This window comes from Lissotriton vulgaris, chromosome 1_1, assembly GCF_964263255.1.
Source record: "Lissotriton vulgaris chromosome 1_1, aLisVul1.2, whole genome shotgun sequence".
Classification (NCBI taxonomy): Eukaryota; Metazoa; Chordata; class Amphibia; order Caudata; family Salamandridae; genus Lissotriton; species Lissotriton vulgaris.
The window spans coordinates 274,978,519-274,995,452 of NC_141685.1; positions in this window are offsets into that span (position 1 = coordinate 274,978,519).

The following is a 16,934-nucleotide window of genomic DNA, read 5'->3' on the forward strand; positions in this document are numbered from 1 at the left end:
TTAGAGACCCTCTACAGGTCCCGCTCGGTTTAGCCCTGCATCTCTCTCTCCCCTTCCTCCCCCCCCACAGGTACGTCGGCAGTGAGGCAAGATGACAGAGCAGAGCCTGGGGTTCAATCCAGGTAAGAAAGTGGGTTCATGGGGTTTTTCCTTACACCCTGGCTATAACTCGCCACGAAGATTGGGAGGACCTATTCAGGCAGATTTACAAGCCCCTTGCTCCTCTTTTAAGCCACTGTTGTGTCACTTTTGTGATGCAGCGGCAGCGCAAAAGAGGCCCCATGCAGCAGGGTCTTTACAAAGTGACGCATCTGGGAGATGGGTCACGTTGTAAAGCCCTGCGCCAGAATTAGGCGTTCAGGCGCAGGGGAGGGGTGGGGGCGTTCCAGCACAGAAACACCTCCAAAAAGTGGCTGACTGAAATCTATAAGATTTCACTCAGTCACTTTTAAGCCCATGCTGCGTCAAAACCCTGCGCCTGCTTGAAGCAGGCGTAAGGATTGACGCATCATTTAAAAGATGGGGCACCCCGGAGCCTTGCTGGAGCTGCGTCGCTCTTGCGACTCAACTCCAGCAATGCGCCACCTTTACGGCACAGATGCGTCACACATCTGTCCGTTTTTGCCCCATGGTGCGCTGCATTGTAAATGCGACGCATCCATGGTGGCGGAGCCCTGACGCACAACAACTGGCGCATCCCTGCTGTTATACAGGGATGCGCCAGTTATTGGAAATCTGCCGCTTAGTTTCTTTCTGTTGCTCATCATTTGTACTGTTCTATTTTATAAATTAATGCATAGATGTTTTCTAAACTGAAACTCTGACTTGATAGTGATCTTTATTGAGCGGTCGATTGGCACATGCTATGTGCCTGTGTTCCTAATCCGCACTGCCCATTACTTGGCCTTTCCACCCCCAAGAGGTCCAGGATCTAGAGAGGAACCTTTGGCCCACGTGAGCAATGCAACAGTGCTGCAGGCACTGGGAACCAGTGGTGAACAACAAGTACTCACTTAAGAACTTGACAACAAGCCCTGACTGAACCAGGACATGGAGAACAGGCTTGACACAAAGTAGCATCTTTTAGAAATACATAGTGGTGTTGTGAACCCCCCGCTCTTGCAGAATAAGCGGGGTGGTGTTGACTACTCACAGTAGCTCTGCTGACAAAATTCTTTAAAATATGGGACACAAATAACAGAGGTCAAGCAAGGAAAATGAATTCAAACAAAGAAAGGAAGAGGGAAAGAATGAGAGCTCGAGGGAGAGAGAGGGCTGGAAGGAAGAGTGAAAAGAAGGGCATATGAAAATAAGAAAGAAACTGATGAGAAGCAAGGGTACAAAGGATGAAAGGATCGATGCAAGGGTGAATGGACTGATGGTGTAAGGATAAAACAATATGGGCACGAGTGAGAGAAAGAAAGTGGCTGGAATGATAAAAGTCTGGATGAGTGGGTGAATGGATGAATGGTTGCCTGGATGGAGGCGTGAAAAAAAGGACTGCTAGAAAGATAAAAAAAAAGAGGGCTAATTGGTGGATAAAAAAAGAATGGATGGATGAATAGATGGGTAAAAAGATGTATGAATGTTTAAAAGTGTGAGCGGAAGGATGGATGGCTAACTAATAATGAAAGGCTGGATGGATGGAATGGTAAACGGATGGATGAAATTATGAAAATATGGATAGATAGATGTATACATGAAAGGCTAAAAGATAAACAGAAGGGGTTAATAAGGGACCTCATCTAGAGTCGGTAGGGCTTACTCGCTTCGCTCACCCAATGGCATTTGAGGTATGGCTCAAAATGGGGGGGGGGGGGGTTAATTTGCTACCTACTTCCTTGGAAATAGAAGTAGCCCCTCCAGCACACACCCATGCCTAAGATATATGTAATGTATATTATATACTAAATAAGATATATATAAAATATAATATATATAATAGATATATTATAATATATAATATTATGTAAGATGAGTATCTTACACACTTCAAGGAACGCTGTGTGTTCCACGACATTTTGTTTTATTTTAATTGTTTAATAATACATGATACTCTGCAATCCCTGATTACCCATCAATAATTTCTTTATAATCAGCGACTTGAGAAGCACCCAGTCACCGTTTATGAAGAAATAATGTCACTATTCAACTGTAATAATTTAGTTGATTTAAGTTATGAAGTCACAATGCCTGCTGCCCGAGTCAGGAGCCGAGGGGAAAGGCAAATCAGGTCACAGACCACAGTTAACGCAACATGAACATATTTATGGCAACATGTTTATGTTTTTTCACTCCTTGGGTAATTATTGAAAAGTTAGAATCTTTCTGCAAATTTCTAAAGCACCTTTTTAAAAAAACGAACTTGTATTAAACTGCTTCAAATATCTATTTGCAATAAATATCTAACAGCGTTTTTGATGTGTTTAATTTTTTACTAGAGATTCTACTTTTATTCTTTATGCTTGCAATCATGCTCTCTCTTTCATATGAGGGAGCTACTTACCAAGGAATTAATTGGTTTGTGTGCAATGTGATGTTGTGGCCATGTATTATAAGGAATAAAGTACCGATGCTGTACATAACAAGGATATTGCCATTCACCTAGGAGTTACATAACCTTATAAAGGAACATGACCTTTAGTGTCGTTCCTCTATATGGTTACTGAACTCCTCGGTTATTTGCAGTATCCTTATAATGTAGGGTAGGGGGTACTTTATCTCATACATACAGAGATCATGCCCTACAAAGTATAAGGACGCTTTACAATATAACACAAACAGACACTTTATCACCTGACACCGAACAGTGAAAAAGTATGAACGAGCAGATTCTAAGGAGAAAATAGTGGGAGGAGGGGAGGCAGAGGGGTGACACTTAAACAGGTAAGAGTAACATGGGTAGATCAGGCGAGGATAGGGCTGTGGGGAATAGCTGTGCTGCCCTAAGGTTGCAGGCCTTCAAAACGGATCTCAAAGTTCTCCTCCTCCAAAGACCCCTCCAAAAGTAATTCACGTCCTCTCTATTATCTGAAGGAAGGGATTGGTGTCAGTACAACGCAGATTTTTACGTCGCATTCCGTTACAACGGAATTTTTACAACGCAGGATCCATTACAACGGATGCCATTACAACGCATGGCATTACATAGCAGATGGTATTACAACGCATGGCATTACATCGTAAGTATAGGTAAGTATACCTTTTTTAAAAAATGTTATTAAGTTAATTTAATTAATTTAATTTAATTAATTTAAATAAAATACATTTTAAAATAGCCATTAATTTATTTTAATAAAATAATATCTATTTAATAAATGTAATTTCAATAAAAAAATGGAAATAATTTAATTTAATTAAAATAATAAAATTAACTTACTGTACATATTTTAATAATTGATATTAAATTAAATTAATTGAAATAATTTATTTAATTTAATTAATTTAATTTAAAAATGTAATTAATGAAATAAAATGTATTTAATTTATTAAATATATTTTAATTAATTTAAAAATGGTAAATATAATTTAATTAACCCAAAACACAAACCCCTGTACCCCAAAACCCAAACCCTGCCCTAAAACCTAAAAATACCCAAACAGCCCAAAACCCAAACCTTGCCCTAAAACCTAAAAACACCCCTGTACCCCAAAACCCAAACCCTGCCCTAAAACCTAAAAACACCCCTTTACCCCAAAACCCAAACCCTGCCCTAAAACCTAAAAACACCCCTGTACCCCAAAACCCAAACCCTGCCCTAAAGCCTAAAAACACCCCTGTACCCCAAAACCCAAAACCCTGCCCTAAAACCTAAAAATACCCCTGTACCCCAAAACCCAAACCCTGCCCTAAAACCTAAAAACACCCCTGTACCCCAAAACCCAAAACCTGCCCTAAAACCTAAAAACACCCCTGTACCCCAAAACCCAAACCTTGCCCTAAAACCTAAAAACCCCCCCTTACCCCAAAACCCAAACCCTGCCCTAAAACCTAAAAACACCCCTGTACCCCAAAACCCAAAACCCTGCCCTAAAACCTAAAAACACTCCTGTACCCCAAAACCCAAACCCTGCCCTAAAACCTAAAAACACCCCTGTACCCCAAAACCCCAAACCCTGCCCTAAAACCTAAAAAAAACCCTGTACCCCAAAACCCAAACCCTGCCCTAAAACCTAAAAATACCCCTGTACCCCAAAACCCAAACCCCTGCCCTAAAACCTAAAAACACCCCTGTACCCCAAAACCCAAACCCTGCCCTAAAACCTAAAAACACCCCTGTACCCCAAAACCCAAAACCCTGCCCTAAAACCTAAAAACACCCCTGTACCCCAAAACCCAAAACCCTGCCCTAAAACCTAAAAACACCCCTGTACCCCAAAACGCAAACCCTGCCCTAAAACCTAAAAATACCCAAACACCCCAAAACATATACCTCAGTACCCCAAAACATATACTCCTATACCCATACTTATTAAAAAAATTACTTAAATTAATATATTTAATTTATCATATTTAAAAACATAAATAAATATTTTTATTTATTTTTATTTATAATTAATAATAATTAAATCAATTAAATAATATAAAATAAAATAAAATAAAATGATATACTTACCAATACTTACGATGTAATGGTATGCGTTGTAATACCATCTGCTATGTAATGCCATGCGTTGTAATATTTACAACAAGGGGTGGTGAGGGACAGAGTCTCTGAATTAAACAGAATACTCTCACCCAGTCAAGAGATCAGGGCTAGATCCAACACCGTTTTTTAGCTCACTGCACCATCCCAGTTTCAGAACCTGGCTGTATGCAAATTAGTCTGTTCCTGTCCCAGTGCATGATGGGAACAGGGCAAACCAAACTACAAAAGCCAATTCTTACACTGGGAAGGAAACAAGCTACCGGGGACCGGTTTCTGGCATTTCAGCCGTCTTCGGCCCGGCTTGCTTGAATCCTGATGGTGCAATGAGCAAGGGACTCACATCTGAGTATACCCTTCCACGCTTAGGGTGGACAAAAATATTTACAACAAGGGGTGGTGAGGGACAGAGTCTCTGAATTAAACAGAATACTCTCACCCAGTCAAGAGATCAGGGCTAGATCCAACACCGTATTTTAGCTCACTGCACCATCCCAGTTTCAGAACCTGGCTGTATGCAAATTAGTCTGTTCCTGTCCCAGTGCATGATGGGAACAGGGCAAACCAAACTACAAAAGCCAATTCTTACACTGGGAAGGAAACAAGCTACCGGGGACCGGTTTCTGGCATTTCAGCCGTCTTCGGCCCGGCTTGCTTGAATCCTGATGGTGCAATGAGCAAGGGACTCACATCTGAGTATACCCTTCCACGCTTAGGGTGGACAAAAATATTTACAACAAGGGGTGGTGAGGGACAGAGTCTCTGAATTAAACAGAATACTCTCACCCAGTCAAGAGATCAGGGCTAGATCCAACACCGTTTTTTAGCTCACTGCACCATCCCAGTTTCAGAACCTGGCTGTATGCAAATTAGTCTGTTCCTGTCCCAGTGCATGATGGGAACAGGGCAAACCAAACTACAAAAGCCAATTCTTACACTGGGAAGGAAACAAGCTACCGGGGACCGGTTTCTGGCATTTCAGCCGTCTTCGGCCCGGCTTGCTTGAATCCTGATGGTGCAATGAGCAAGGGACTCACATCTGAGTATACCCTTCCACGCTTAGGGTGGACAAAAATATTTACAACAAGGGGTGGTGAGGGACAGAGTCTCTGAATTAAACAGAATACTCTCACCCAGTCAAGAGATCAGGGCTAGATCCAACACCGTTTTTTAGCTCACTGCACCATCCCAGTTTCAGAACCTGGCTGTATGCAAATTAGTCTGTTCCTGTCCCAGTGCATGATGGGAACAGGGCAAACCAAACTACAAAAGCCAATTCTTACACTGGGAAGGAAACAAGCTACCGGGGACCGGTTTCTGGCATTTCAGCCGTCTTCGGCCCGGCTTGCTTGAATCCTGATGGTGCAATGAGCAAGGGACTCACATCTGAGTATACCCTTCCACGCTTAGGGTGGACAAAAATATTTACAACAAGGGGTGGTGAGGGACAGAGTCTCTGAATTAAACAGAATACTCTCACCCAGTCAAGAGATCAGGGCTAGATCCAACACCGTTTTTTAGCTCACTGCACCATCCCAGTTTCAGAACCTGGCTGTATGCAAATTAGTCTGTTCCTGTCCCAGTGCATGATGGGAACAGGGCAAACCAAACTACAAAAGCCAATTCTTACACTGGGAAGGAAACAAGCTACCGGGGACCGGTTTCTGGCATTTCAGCCGTCTTCGGCCCGGCTTGCTTGAATCCTGATGGTGCAATGAGCAAGAGACTCACATCTGAGTATACCCTTCCACGCTTAGGGTGGACAAAAATATTTACAACAAGGGGTGTTGAGGGACAGAGTCTCTGAATTAAACAGAATACTCTCACCCAGTCAAGAGATCAGGGCTAGATCCAACACCGTTTTTTAGCTCACTGCACCATCCCAGTTTCAGAACCTGGCTGTATGCAAATTAGTCTGTTCCTGTCCCAGTGCATGATGGGAACAGGGCAAACCAAACTACAAAAGCCAATTCTTACACTGGGAAGGAAACAAGCTACCGGGGACCGGTTTCTGGCGATGTAATGGATCCTGCGTTGTAATAGCTGCGTTGTAACAGCATTACGACGTAAAAGTTGCGTTGTAAGTGATACACACCGAAGGAAGACCTCCCATTACTGAAAATTCTATGCTCCATGACTATGGAAGTGTCTTCCCAGTGTGTTCTTGTGGTTGGAGTTTTGCCATTTATTGCAGTATTATCCTTGTACCTGTGTTTGGTACTCTTTTGTAACATGCACACGCCACTTTTCTCTTGCAATGTATTGTTTGCTTCCTCTTGCATTTTGTTTGCTTTTGATAGTTGCACAAGTGCCACCATTGCCTACGTAACGTTTGTTCTTGTGCCTGAGTGTTTAGCATATATTGCAGTATTATACCTATAATTGTACTTTGTTTTCTCTTGTAACCTGCACACTTGTCACTTTTTCCTCCTGTAATGCACTGTTTGCTACCTCATGTATTTCGTTTGCACACAATTGTCACTTTTACCTCATGTAACTTAATGTCTGCTTTTGTAATCTGTTCACGTGTAATGTTCTCTTCATGTATCACTTTATGTATCAATTCTGTTCCTATTGTGAAGCGCTCTGACGCCTTCGGGTAAAGTCTGCGCTATATAAAAACGCACAGATAAATAAATAAATAAAAATAAAAATGTAAGGCAAAACGTGCATAGGTGCAGTGTGCCTCTTACAGCGTGAACATGCAGTGCTCAGTGAGGTAGGTCTGCTACCAAAGCATTAGACCTCAAACACCTGACTGCAGAGTGCTTCTGTCCAATACATCATCCTGTAAGATCTGGAAGGGTAAGTCACGTCCATCTTGTTCGAGGCCTCATTCACCATGACTTGAGAGATATTGTAAAATATGCAATTTTTACTTTAAGGTTTGGCCTTACACAGAAAGAGGACTAAAGTTAGGTAGGTGTGTTGTTGCCAGTGACTTTAATTCTAACAAGTGAGCAGCAGCATTCAGATCTATAGTAAAGAACCATGGGCCTCTCCCTCAGGCACAGAAGGTGAATTAACATATATTTTTCTTTCCAGGTATTCCCCTGTTTCAATTATATATGTTCCTATTCAGGTGCATGTTTGAAATATAAATGCACATTTATTAATGTCATTATTCATTTCAACATGATAATTCAGTCTGCTTGAATACATATTTGAGTTTTCTTCCACGGTTTTTAGTTTCCTTTTCAGTGATTGTTTTTAAACAATGAACAAGGGAGGATATGTACAATGAAGTGGTGGAGCGTGTCGTTACCCTCTTGGGCTTAACAACACCCTTCGCCTCTTCGGAAACGCAAGACTGCACCATTTTTACAAGAATGTGGTGCGGCCTTGCATTTGCCCCTGCGATGGCGCTAAGTTTAACAATTCAGCGCCAACGCAGGCACCCTTGCACCAGAGTGCAAGAGTGTCTGTGTGCAGGGGAGGATGTTTATGTGTAGCAAGGTGTCCCTTCCTGCACATAAACAATCCCAAAATGCAATTCTGTCACTTTCATGTGTGCTGCTTCATGCAATTATAAAATAGCATTTTTTAAAAAGGTTTGTTTATGTACAGGTAGGGACACCTTTGAGTACATAAACAAACCATGGCATTTTGCTTTTTCCATGTGTGCTGCACCAGGCAGCACACATAGAAAAAGCAAAAACGAGGAGAAATAATGCATTTCTCCTCGTTTCGCCAACTTAAGACCAGGATTTTCCTGGTCTTAATTTTGGCGCTGCCTCCTATGTATGCCACCCTTGTACATAGGGGGCATCGTCAAATTCAATGGGTGTTGCGGTGGAACGCCGGCCACAACACCCACTGCACGCCCCTCTCACGCTAAACATAGCATGAAAGGGTGCCTTAGGTACAAGGCAGCATTAAGCCACGTTAAATGGCTTAACGCTGCCTTGTACATAAGGCAATACCCCTATTGTCATGGGAACGTCACAAAAAGTGACGATCCCATGGCGATAGGGGCTTGTACATATGCCCAAAGGTTTCATGGAAATTGAAATCTTGACTTCTCACCTTCCCCTGCTGAAGGTTACTGGGAAGTTACATTCAACTTTTACTCAGCTTATCGGATGGCATTGAGATGCAGCTAATGTTCCTTGCTGAACATTGGTTCAATGGTTCAGAAAAGGTAGATGGGTGTGAACTATCTATGATCCTAAAAGAAGGCCTCTTTTTTTGCTAAGTTTAGCTTAGTTAGCTGAGAGAGAGGCGGGGGTCAGGATATTGACATAAAGAAGCTTTATGATACCATCATAATGTTACAATATTTTAAATGGTCCTGCCTTTTGCTGAATATAATCGACAGTACCTTGTACCTTGTTCATTTTTTTAAATAGTTACTGTTCATATTATGTGCACTAGAATAGGATTTTAAGTCTAATAAACCTTGAAAATCTATTCTCTGATTCCTATGGACAGATTTACGAGCCCCTTGCTCCACTTTTGCGTCACTTTTCCCATGTTAAAAATGACAGAAAAGTAGCGCCAGAGGCTTGAAAATCTGCCCCCTAGTGTTTTGAGTATGTTGATATATAGGATGAAAGATGGTTTAGGATCCACTAACTATACCAATGAAATTTCACAGTACAGATCATTACCTAGAATGTATCTCACTCAAGTAATAGTCAGTGGGTTGCAGGGTGGTTGTAGTACACTGAGGGGCATATTACCAACGAGTAGCGATATTTATCGCTAACTAGGCTTTGCAACGATTTTTTTATCGCTAAGCATCACCGGAAATTATCGCTGAGATAACTTGCTATTAGCAACGTTTATCTCAGAAGTGATAAAAATCCTCACGCTAACTGCCAAATGAGAGATTATCGCTGGAAAACCAACGATAATCTCTCGAAGTTTGGCGTTAGCTTGATGATAGGGGCTCACAAACTTAGCCATGATATCCACCTTCCATAGGATATCATGGCTAAGTCAGGAAAATACCAAGTCTAAAAAAAGCAGCGGTTAGCGCTGCTTTTTTTGTCTCTAACAGTGTTAGCGTGAAGCTTGATAATAGGAGAAATGTCGCTTAGCGACATTTCTCCTATTATTTTGCTCTGGAACGCCCAATTTTGCATCTCATTAGAGATGCAAAGGGAAACGTAGTGAAAAAGGGTGCTAACATGCAAATTTATGTGTTAGCACCCTGTTGCTGATAGGGAGATAATATTATCTCCGCTTTCTTGGCTTTTAAAGCCAAAAAAGCAGAGATAAATCCCTTGATAATATGCCCCTGAGTTTTCTGTCTCAGGTTGGCATATTGTCTTCTTGCAGAGTCCCAGAACTTAGGGGCATATTACCAAGCAATAGCGATAATTATCGCTATTGCTTGGTTAGCGTGAAAAATTGATGTTAATGTTAATGTTACCGGATTTCTAAAGCGCATAGCTGCCCGTGAGCGTCTCAGCGCCGAGCTGCGGCTATTTTTATCGCAGATAAACCTTGGTATTACCAAGGTTTATCGCAAATGCAATAAAAGTCGGCCGCAATGCTCTTAGCCATGTTATTCACTTCCCATTGGATAACATGGCTAAGAACTGCTCAGGGCAGGTGTTAGCTTTTGGAGATATTCGCGCTTAGCGCAAATATCTCCAAAAGTTGGTAATAGGAGATAGCGATGTTAGCGACTGTTTCCAGTCGTTAACATCTTGGCACGCCCACTTTGCATGTCATTAGTGATAAATATCACTGACATGCAAAGTGGGGCCCAAGATGGTCGCTATCTCCTACTAGCTGTCGCTAACTGGTGTTAGCGACAGCTAGGTAATAGGGAGATAATTTTATCTCCGCTTTCTTGGCTTTTAAAGCCAAAAAAGCGGAGATAAACCCCCTTGAAAATATGCCCCTCAATGTCCAATCAGGGGCAAGCTTCTAAGATTTTATTGCAGCAGCAAGGTGTTCTGCAGTGATGAGTCTCCAAGTCAAATTAAAAACAACTAGGCCATGATGGTGTCCAGATAAAATGCCAATACTGTAACTTTACCCGTGTCCTAGCAAGGGTGTCCTATGCCCTAAAGCAGGTAAGACAGATGGGCCTCAACCCCCTTGCTTAAGTAGGAAATAACAGCAATTACTGGGGTAGAGTGGGTTACTCAGATCCAGGGTCCCTGGAGACTCTAGACCCAGATTGCCCAGAGCAAGGATGTAATTACATAATCATGCTATGACGCCTACATGATGAAAGCAGTTGTTGCAGTCAAGCAGTTCTGTGCAGGCATTAATCCTCCACTGCATAAACAGAGGGGCGATGACGATATGACAGGTGTTACATGCTGTCACTGATAAAGTTCTAATACTTCCATTCAAACCTGATATAGATGTTGGCGGACCTGGTCACGCTATTGCTTTTTCGACTGTTTTCTCACCCGCTGACTTGGCGGCCCACCTTCTGTACTTAGATGTTGGCAGGTCTCTGGAGGGAAGACCATTGGAGTCCTGTAGCCTCCCCCTGAATCTTGCTCCCACGTCCAGGGACTTACAGGCATAAGCGGCTGGCAGAGGAAGTCTCACCAAGAAAATTGCGGAGGTGAATGCGATGCGCCTTTCCGTTGAGGCAACTGTGGCAGGGAAACCTCCAAAGTCAGGTTTCGCGGAAATGATGGAAAAGTAGTGAAAACATATCTTTTTTGGGTTCCAACCTCCAAATCCGTCTTGACCCCCATTGTCCAGGTCCTTTTTGTGCTGCTGCTACTTGACCACGGTGCCCAGCAACCTCGTCATCGCTGAAATCTAAGGTAGGCGTCTGCGTAACTTGTCTTACTATGAATCGTCTGTTAACTTCAGCTTTCCCTAGTGTATTTTTACATTGCTCTTACATGCAATTTTATGTGTGTGTCATGCATAAGTGTTCATCTTATCATTTATCGTGATTAAATGTACACACCTGCAATGACACATACAAAATATTTTTTGTGTGACATGGGTGTGGTAGTTGTGCTTGTGGTGACTGTGGGTGCACATATAATAGTGTGTGTATGTTGTTAATGTGCAGTGCAATAAGTATAAAAATGGCATTACACATTACCTACATAAACAAATTGACAGAATCAAACCAAATATGTGCAGTAAGATAATGATGGGTAGTACTAGCCTGTCTCCACAACAACATGGCCTTACTCCGTCAGGACTCTGCCGCCAGGACGCTGCCAGCACAACAAGAACATCTAAATAGTCTTGGCACAAACCCGCCGGCTTGACGGTGACAGAGTACTGTTAGCCAGCAGAGAAGACTGCCGCTGCTGCAGGAAACTGTCAATGGCGGCAACATCTAAATACAGCGAATGGTCCGCCATCAGCTCGATGGAGCACTCGGAACCTTCACCTCTGCAGGATGACGGGTCCCGACAAGAACTAAATCAGGCCCTAAATATTATTTAAAGGGATTTTTTCCCTAAAAATTAGGTTAGGTTAGGATTTATTAAGCGCACAACTCACCCTGGGGCATCTCGGCGCTGACTAGCAATTATATCTGGAAGTGAGAGGAATCGGGGAGCCTATTTACTGAAGAGAAAGGCTTTCAGCTGTTTCCTGAAGGAGCCATAATTTGAATTAGCACGTAGGGTCTGCGGGAGTTGGTTCCAAAATCTTGGAGCTAGATAAGAACGCTCGACCACTCGTCCGAGTCAGGCGAATTCTGGGGACTCTTAGTAGTTCGTGAGTAGAGGATCTCAGTCTCCTACTGGGGCAGTATTTAGTTATTTATTTTGTAGATACTGAGGGCCTTTTTTTCCTGAGGGCGTTATGGGTGAGACAACAAATTTTGAAAAAGGATCTCTTTTTAACTGGGAGCCAGTGCAATTCTTTGAGTAAGGGGCAGAGTGAGTACCCGGCGGACGATTGAGAATCATTTGCGCAGCTGTGTTCTGAACGGTTTGTAATTTTGACAAGAGGGTTGATCCCACCTCCGCCAGCAAGGCATTGCCATAGTCTAGACGGCTCGTCACCATCGCATGAACCAAGGTTCTGCGGTGGGCGATGGGAATGAAAGGAAATATTTTCCGGAGAAGCCGTAGACTGTAAAAGCAGGTGCCAGTAGTAGTGGTGATGTGATCTTTCATAGACAGGGAGCAGTCAATTTTTATTACCAGGTTCCTAACAGATGATTTGGGACTAGGGGCGGAACCTAGTTGTGCAGGCCACCAGTCTTCTGACCAGATAGCCTGTGCTTTTCCCATAAGCATGATCCCGGTCTTGCCTGGATTTAACTGGAGATAGTTCATCGTCATCCAGTCTGAGATCAGCTTCATGCCGTTGGAAAAGCGAGTGTTTTCTAGTTCTGGGCAGTTCCCGATAGTGAACATGAGCTGCGTGTCGTCCGCGTATGAGATGATTTCAAAACCCAGCTGTTCCCCTATATGGGCTAACAGGGCCATATATATTAAAAAGGGTAGGGCTTAAGCAAGAGTCCTGAGGAACCCCTTTATCTAAAGATAGCTTAGCTGAGGAGAAAGGACCTAAGGTGACCATCTGAGTTCTCTCTGAGAGAAAATGTTGTAGCCATTTCAAGGCAGTTCCTTTGATACCATATTCCGATAGTCTCTCCGCCAGCTTGGAATGAGAGATGGTATCAAAAGCTGAGGAGGGATCTAAAAGGATAAGTATAGCGGAACCGCCTGAATCGATGGTCTGTCTTAGAGAGTCGGTGACTGCTAACACTGCGGTTTCAGTACTGAAACCCGGGCGAAAGCCCGACTGTGAGAGGTCCAGGATCTCATTCTGTTCTAAGTAGCCGCTCAATTGTTTGTTTATAACTTTCTCCAACATTTTCCCTAGCAGTGGTAGGAGAGAGATGGAATGGTAGTTACTCAGGGTTACGTGGTCCGACATATGTTTTTTGAGAATAGGGCGGACCACTGCTTCTTTTCAGGGAGATGGAATGATGCCCGTGGAGATGGAACAACTAAAGATGTCACAAATTACTGGTGCACAACTCTTAGCTAAGAGGGCCATAATACAGGGGGCAGGGATCATTTGGAGAACCTGACTTTCCCAAGGCTAGGTCTTTTTTAACCTCCTCAATTGTAACTAAATTAAAGTTATGCAGGAAGCAATTGGGTCTCCTCCGTTTTTCTTGTAGTTCTTTCAGACTATTGAAGACTGAAGGAGCTATCTGGGGAAAGTTGTCATAGATAGTGGAGATTTTGTCCTGAAAGAAAGTGGTTAGAGAGTCACATAACTCCTGAGATTCATTAGGAACCTGGCTACAGGCTTTTGGGGACGTAAAATCTTTAACAATACCGAACAGAGCCTTATGGGAATTGTTCAATTGTTCGATTTGCTTAAGAATAAAACTGCGTTTAGCTGCCTTTAGGTTCAAATGATTGCTAGCTAATACATGTTTGTAAATCAATTTGGTTTGTGGGTTATTACAGGAGCGCCAAGTTCTTTCTAGACGTCGGCATTTTTGTTTGACTGCTCTTAAATCACCAGTATACCATGGGTTTTGTGGGCGCTTGTGGACACGACCAAATTTTTGGGGAATAGTCTCATCAAAAACCGATTCTAGTACTGACGAGAAAGTCTCAAGTTTTAAGGGGGCTTCCGATTGGATGTAAACTGGGTCACTAAGGAAAAACTTGTCAAATGTTTCTAAAGAGAAATTCCGTCATGGTCTGCATTTGATTGACTTATTTGTTATAGCTTTGTCTACATTTTTCCCCGAGGTTCGAGGTATGGAAAAGGTGATCAATGAGTGATCTGTCCATGTTAGAGTGAGAGGAGGGCTACATCTAAGATTCTCATCATTAGTGAACACTAAGTCTAGCAGGGGCCCAGCCTGATGGGTTGGGCCCTCCACTTTTTGAGTAAGTCCTAAGGCTTCCAAGGCAGTAAGGAGTTTACTGACTTCTGGATTGGAGGTGAGTTCTCCAGGAAAGTTAAAAGTAGTAGTAGGAGAAATCTCCTGGTTGCTAGGGCGAGTAAAGCAATTTGTTCGACCAATAGCTCAGTAAAGTTCAATTTAGAACCTGGGGGTCGGTAGACAAGTGCTCCGTACCAACATTCTGATGCTGACAGAGTGACCTTAAAAATACCTAATTCCGTACCTTTGTTACAGGGTGTGGATAGCCAGTTAACTGTGAGATGGTCTTGAAACGCGATGGCAATACTTCCTCCTGTTTTTCCCTTTCTGTTTCAGTAGATTAATTTATAATTGTCTGGGATAGCAAGATGATCATGGTGCTATTAGTGGGATTCAGCCAGGTTTCTGTTAAAAAGCATAATAAGGGAGTATGGGAGGCGAGCATATCCCAGATTTCCAGAGGATGTTTTGCCAAATATCTTACATTACATTGTAGGCTTGTTACCTCTTGGGGGCGGCAGCATGGGGCACTCTGGTTTCTAGAGGCCGGTTTTTCCTGAATAATAGTGGTGAAATGACACTACCTACATGCTGTGGGGCCTTCAAGCATTGCCGGGAGTACATTGACACACTTAGTGGAAATAAGGCTATGGCTCCTATTGAAGTGCAGCTCTCTGATGGCCTTTAATGACTCAGCGGAGTAAGATAGACTCGCCTGCATGGTCGCGGTTTCTGTCCTCTGGACATAATCCCCGGCCTCTGGGCTCGTCAGGGCGCGGACGGGCGCAGACGGGCTTGCCTTTGGTGCGCCTTAGGCACGCCATCGGCGCGCCAGCTGCGAGTACGGGCTAACATCCTTACTTTATGTGCCCGAGGGGCCAACCACTAGAGCGCTGTGTCCTAGTCCCATTCCCTGCCCAATATGGCCCCCGCCCCTGCGGAGATCCCTGTGGGAGGGTGATTCCCTCAGCACCTACTCGGCTGAGTGGAAATGAAGGGTAAGGGATTTAAAAGTTACCAAAAATTTCAGAAATGCGGCGCAAATTAGGAGAAGAAAATACAGTTTTTAAAAGCAGCTCCCAGCTTCCGCCTCAGGAGATAGAATGGCTATATCTGAATGCTTGCGCTGACCGCCTCGCTTTATGTACCCGAGGGGCCAACCACTAGAGCGCTGTGTCCTAGTCCCAGTCCCTGCCCAATATGGCCGCCGCCCCTGAGGAGATCCCTGTGGGAGGGTGATTCCCTCAGCACCTACTCGGCTGAGTGGAAATGAAGGGTAAGGGATTTAAAAGTTACCAAAAATTTCAGAAATGCGGCGCAAATTAGGAGAAGAAAATACAGTTTTTAAAAGCAGCTCCCAGCTTCCGCCTCAGGAGATAGAATGGCTATATCTGAATGCTTGCGCTGACCGCCTCGCTTTATGTACCCGAGGGGCCAACCACTAGAGCGCTGTGTCCTAGTCCCAGTCCCTGCCCAATATGGCCGCCGCCCCTGAGGAGATCCCTGTGGGAGGGTGATTCCCTCAGCACCTACTCGGCTGAGTGGAAATGAAGGGTAAGGGATTTAAAAGTTACCAAAAATTTCAGAAATGCGGCGCAAATTAGGAGAAGAAAATACAGTTTTTAAAAGCAGCTCCCGGCTTCCGCCTCAGGAGATTGAATGGCTATATCTGAATGCTTGCGCTGACCGCCTCGCTTTATGTACCCGAGGGGCCAACCACTAGAGCGCTGTGTCCTAGTCCCAGTCCCTGCCCAATATGGCCGCCGCCCCTGCGGAGATCCGTGTGGGAGGGCGATTCCCTCAGCACCTACTCGGCTGAGTGGAAATGAAGGGTAAGGGATTTAAAAGTTACCAAAAATGTCAGAAATGCGGCGCAAATTAGGAGAAAAAAATACAGGTTAGCAATAACATAAGAGAGTAACCTACATTCAGTAACAGTTATCTTGGTGTTCCTGAAGAAACTGCTCTCCCCTGCATCCAAGGAACAGATACAATAACTGATCTGGGTAAGAATGTTCTTACTGACTGCCGAGATCAAGACCCTGTGGGCCCGATTCACAGAACTAACTTAAGACAAAATCCTAAACTTACTACTTTTGGTATTCACAGAAGTTAGGATTTTGTCTTAAGTTTGTCTTAAGACAGACTTAAGTTAGGATTTTGTCTTAAGACTGTCTTAAGTCTGTCTTAAGACAAAATCCTAACTTCTCTGAATACCAAAAGTAGTAAGTTTAGGATTTTGTCTTAAGTTAGTTCTGTGAATCGGGCCCAGAGTTACTAACATCTTCGTTACGGTTGCACCATTTTTATGCCATAGCCATGATGCAAAATTGTATTTGGTATTTATTAAGCCACGTTAGGGCCGCCTTGCTGTGTCTTATGTAGCTTGGTAAAGAAAATGCAACATAGTACATCCCCTGGTGCTGAATTACTTTACTCTGCGTCCGGGAGGCATGTCATTGGTGGATCATGGGCGTCTT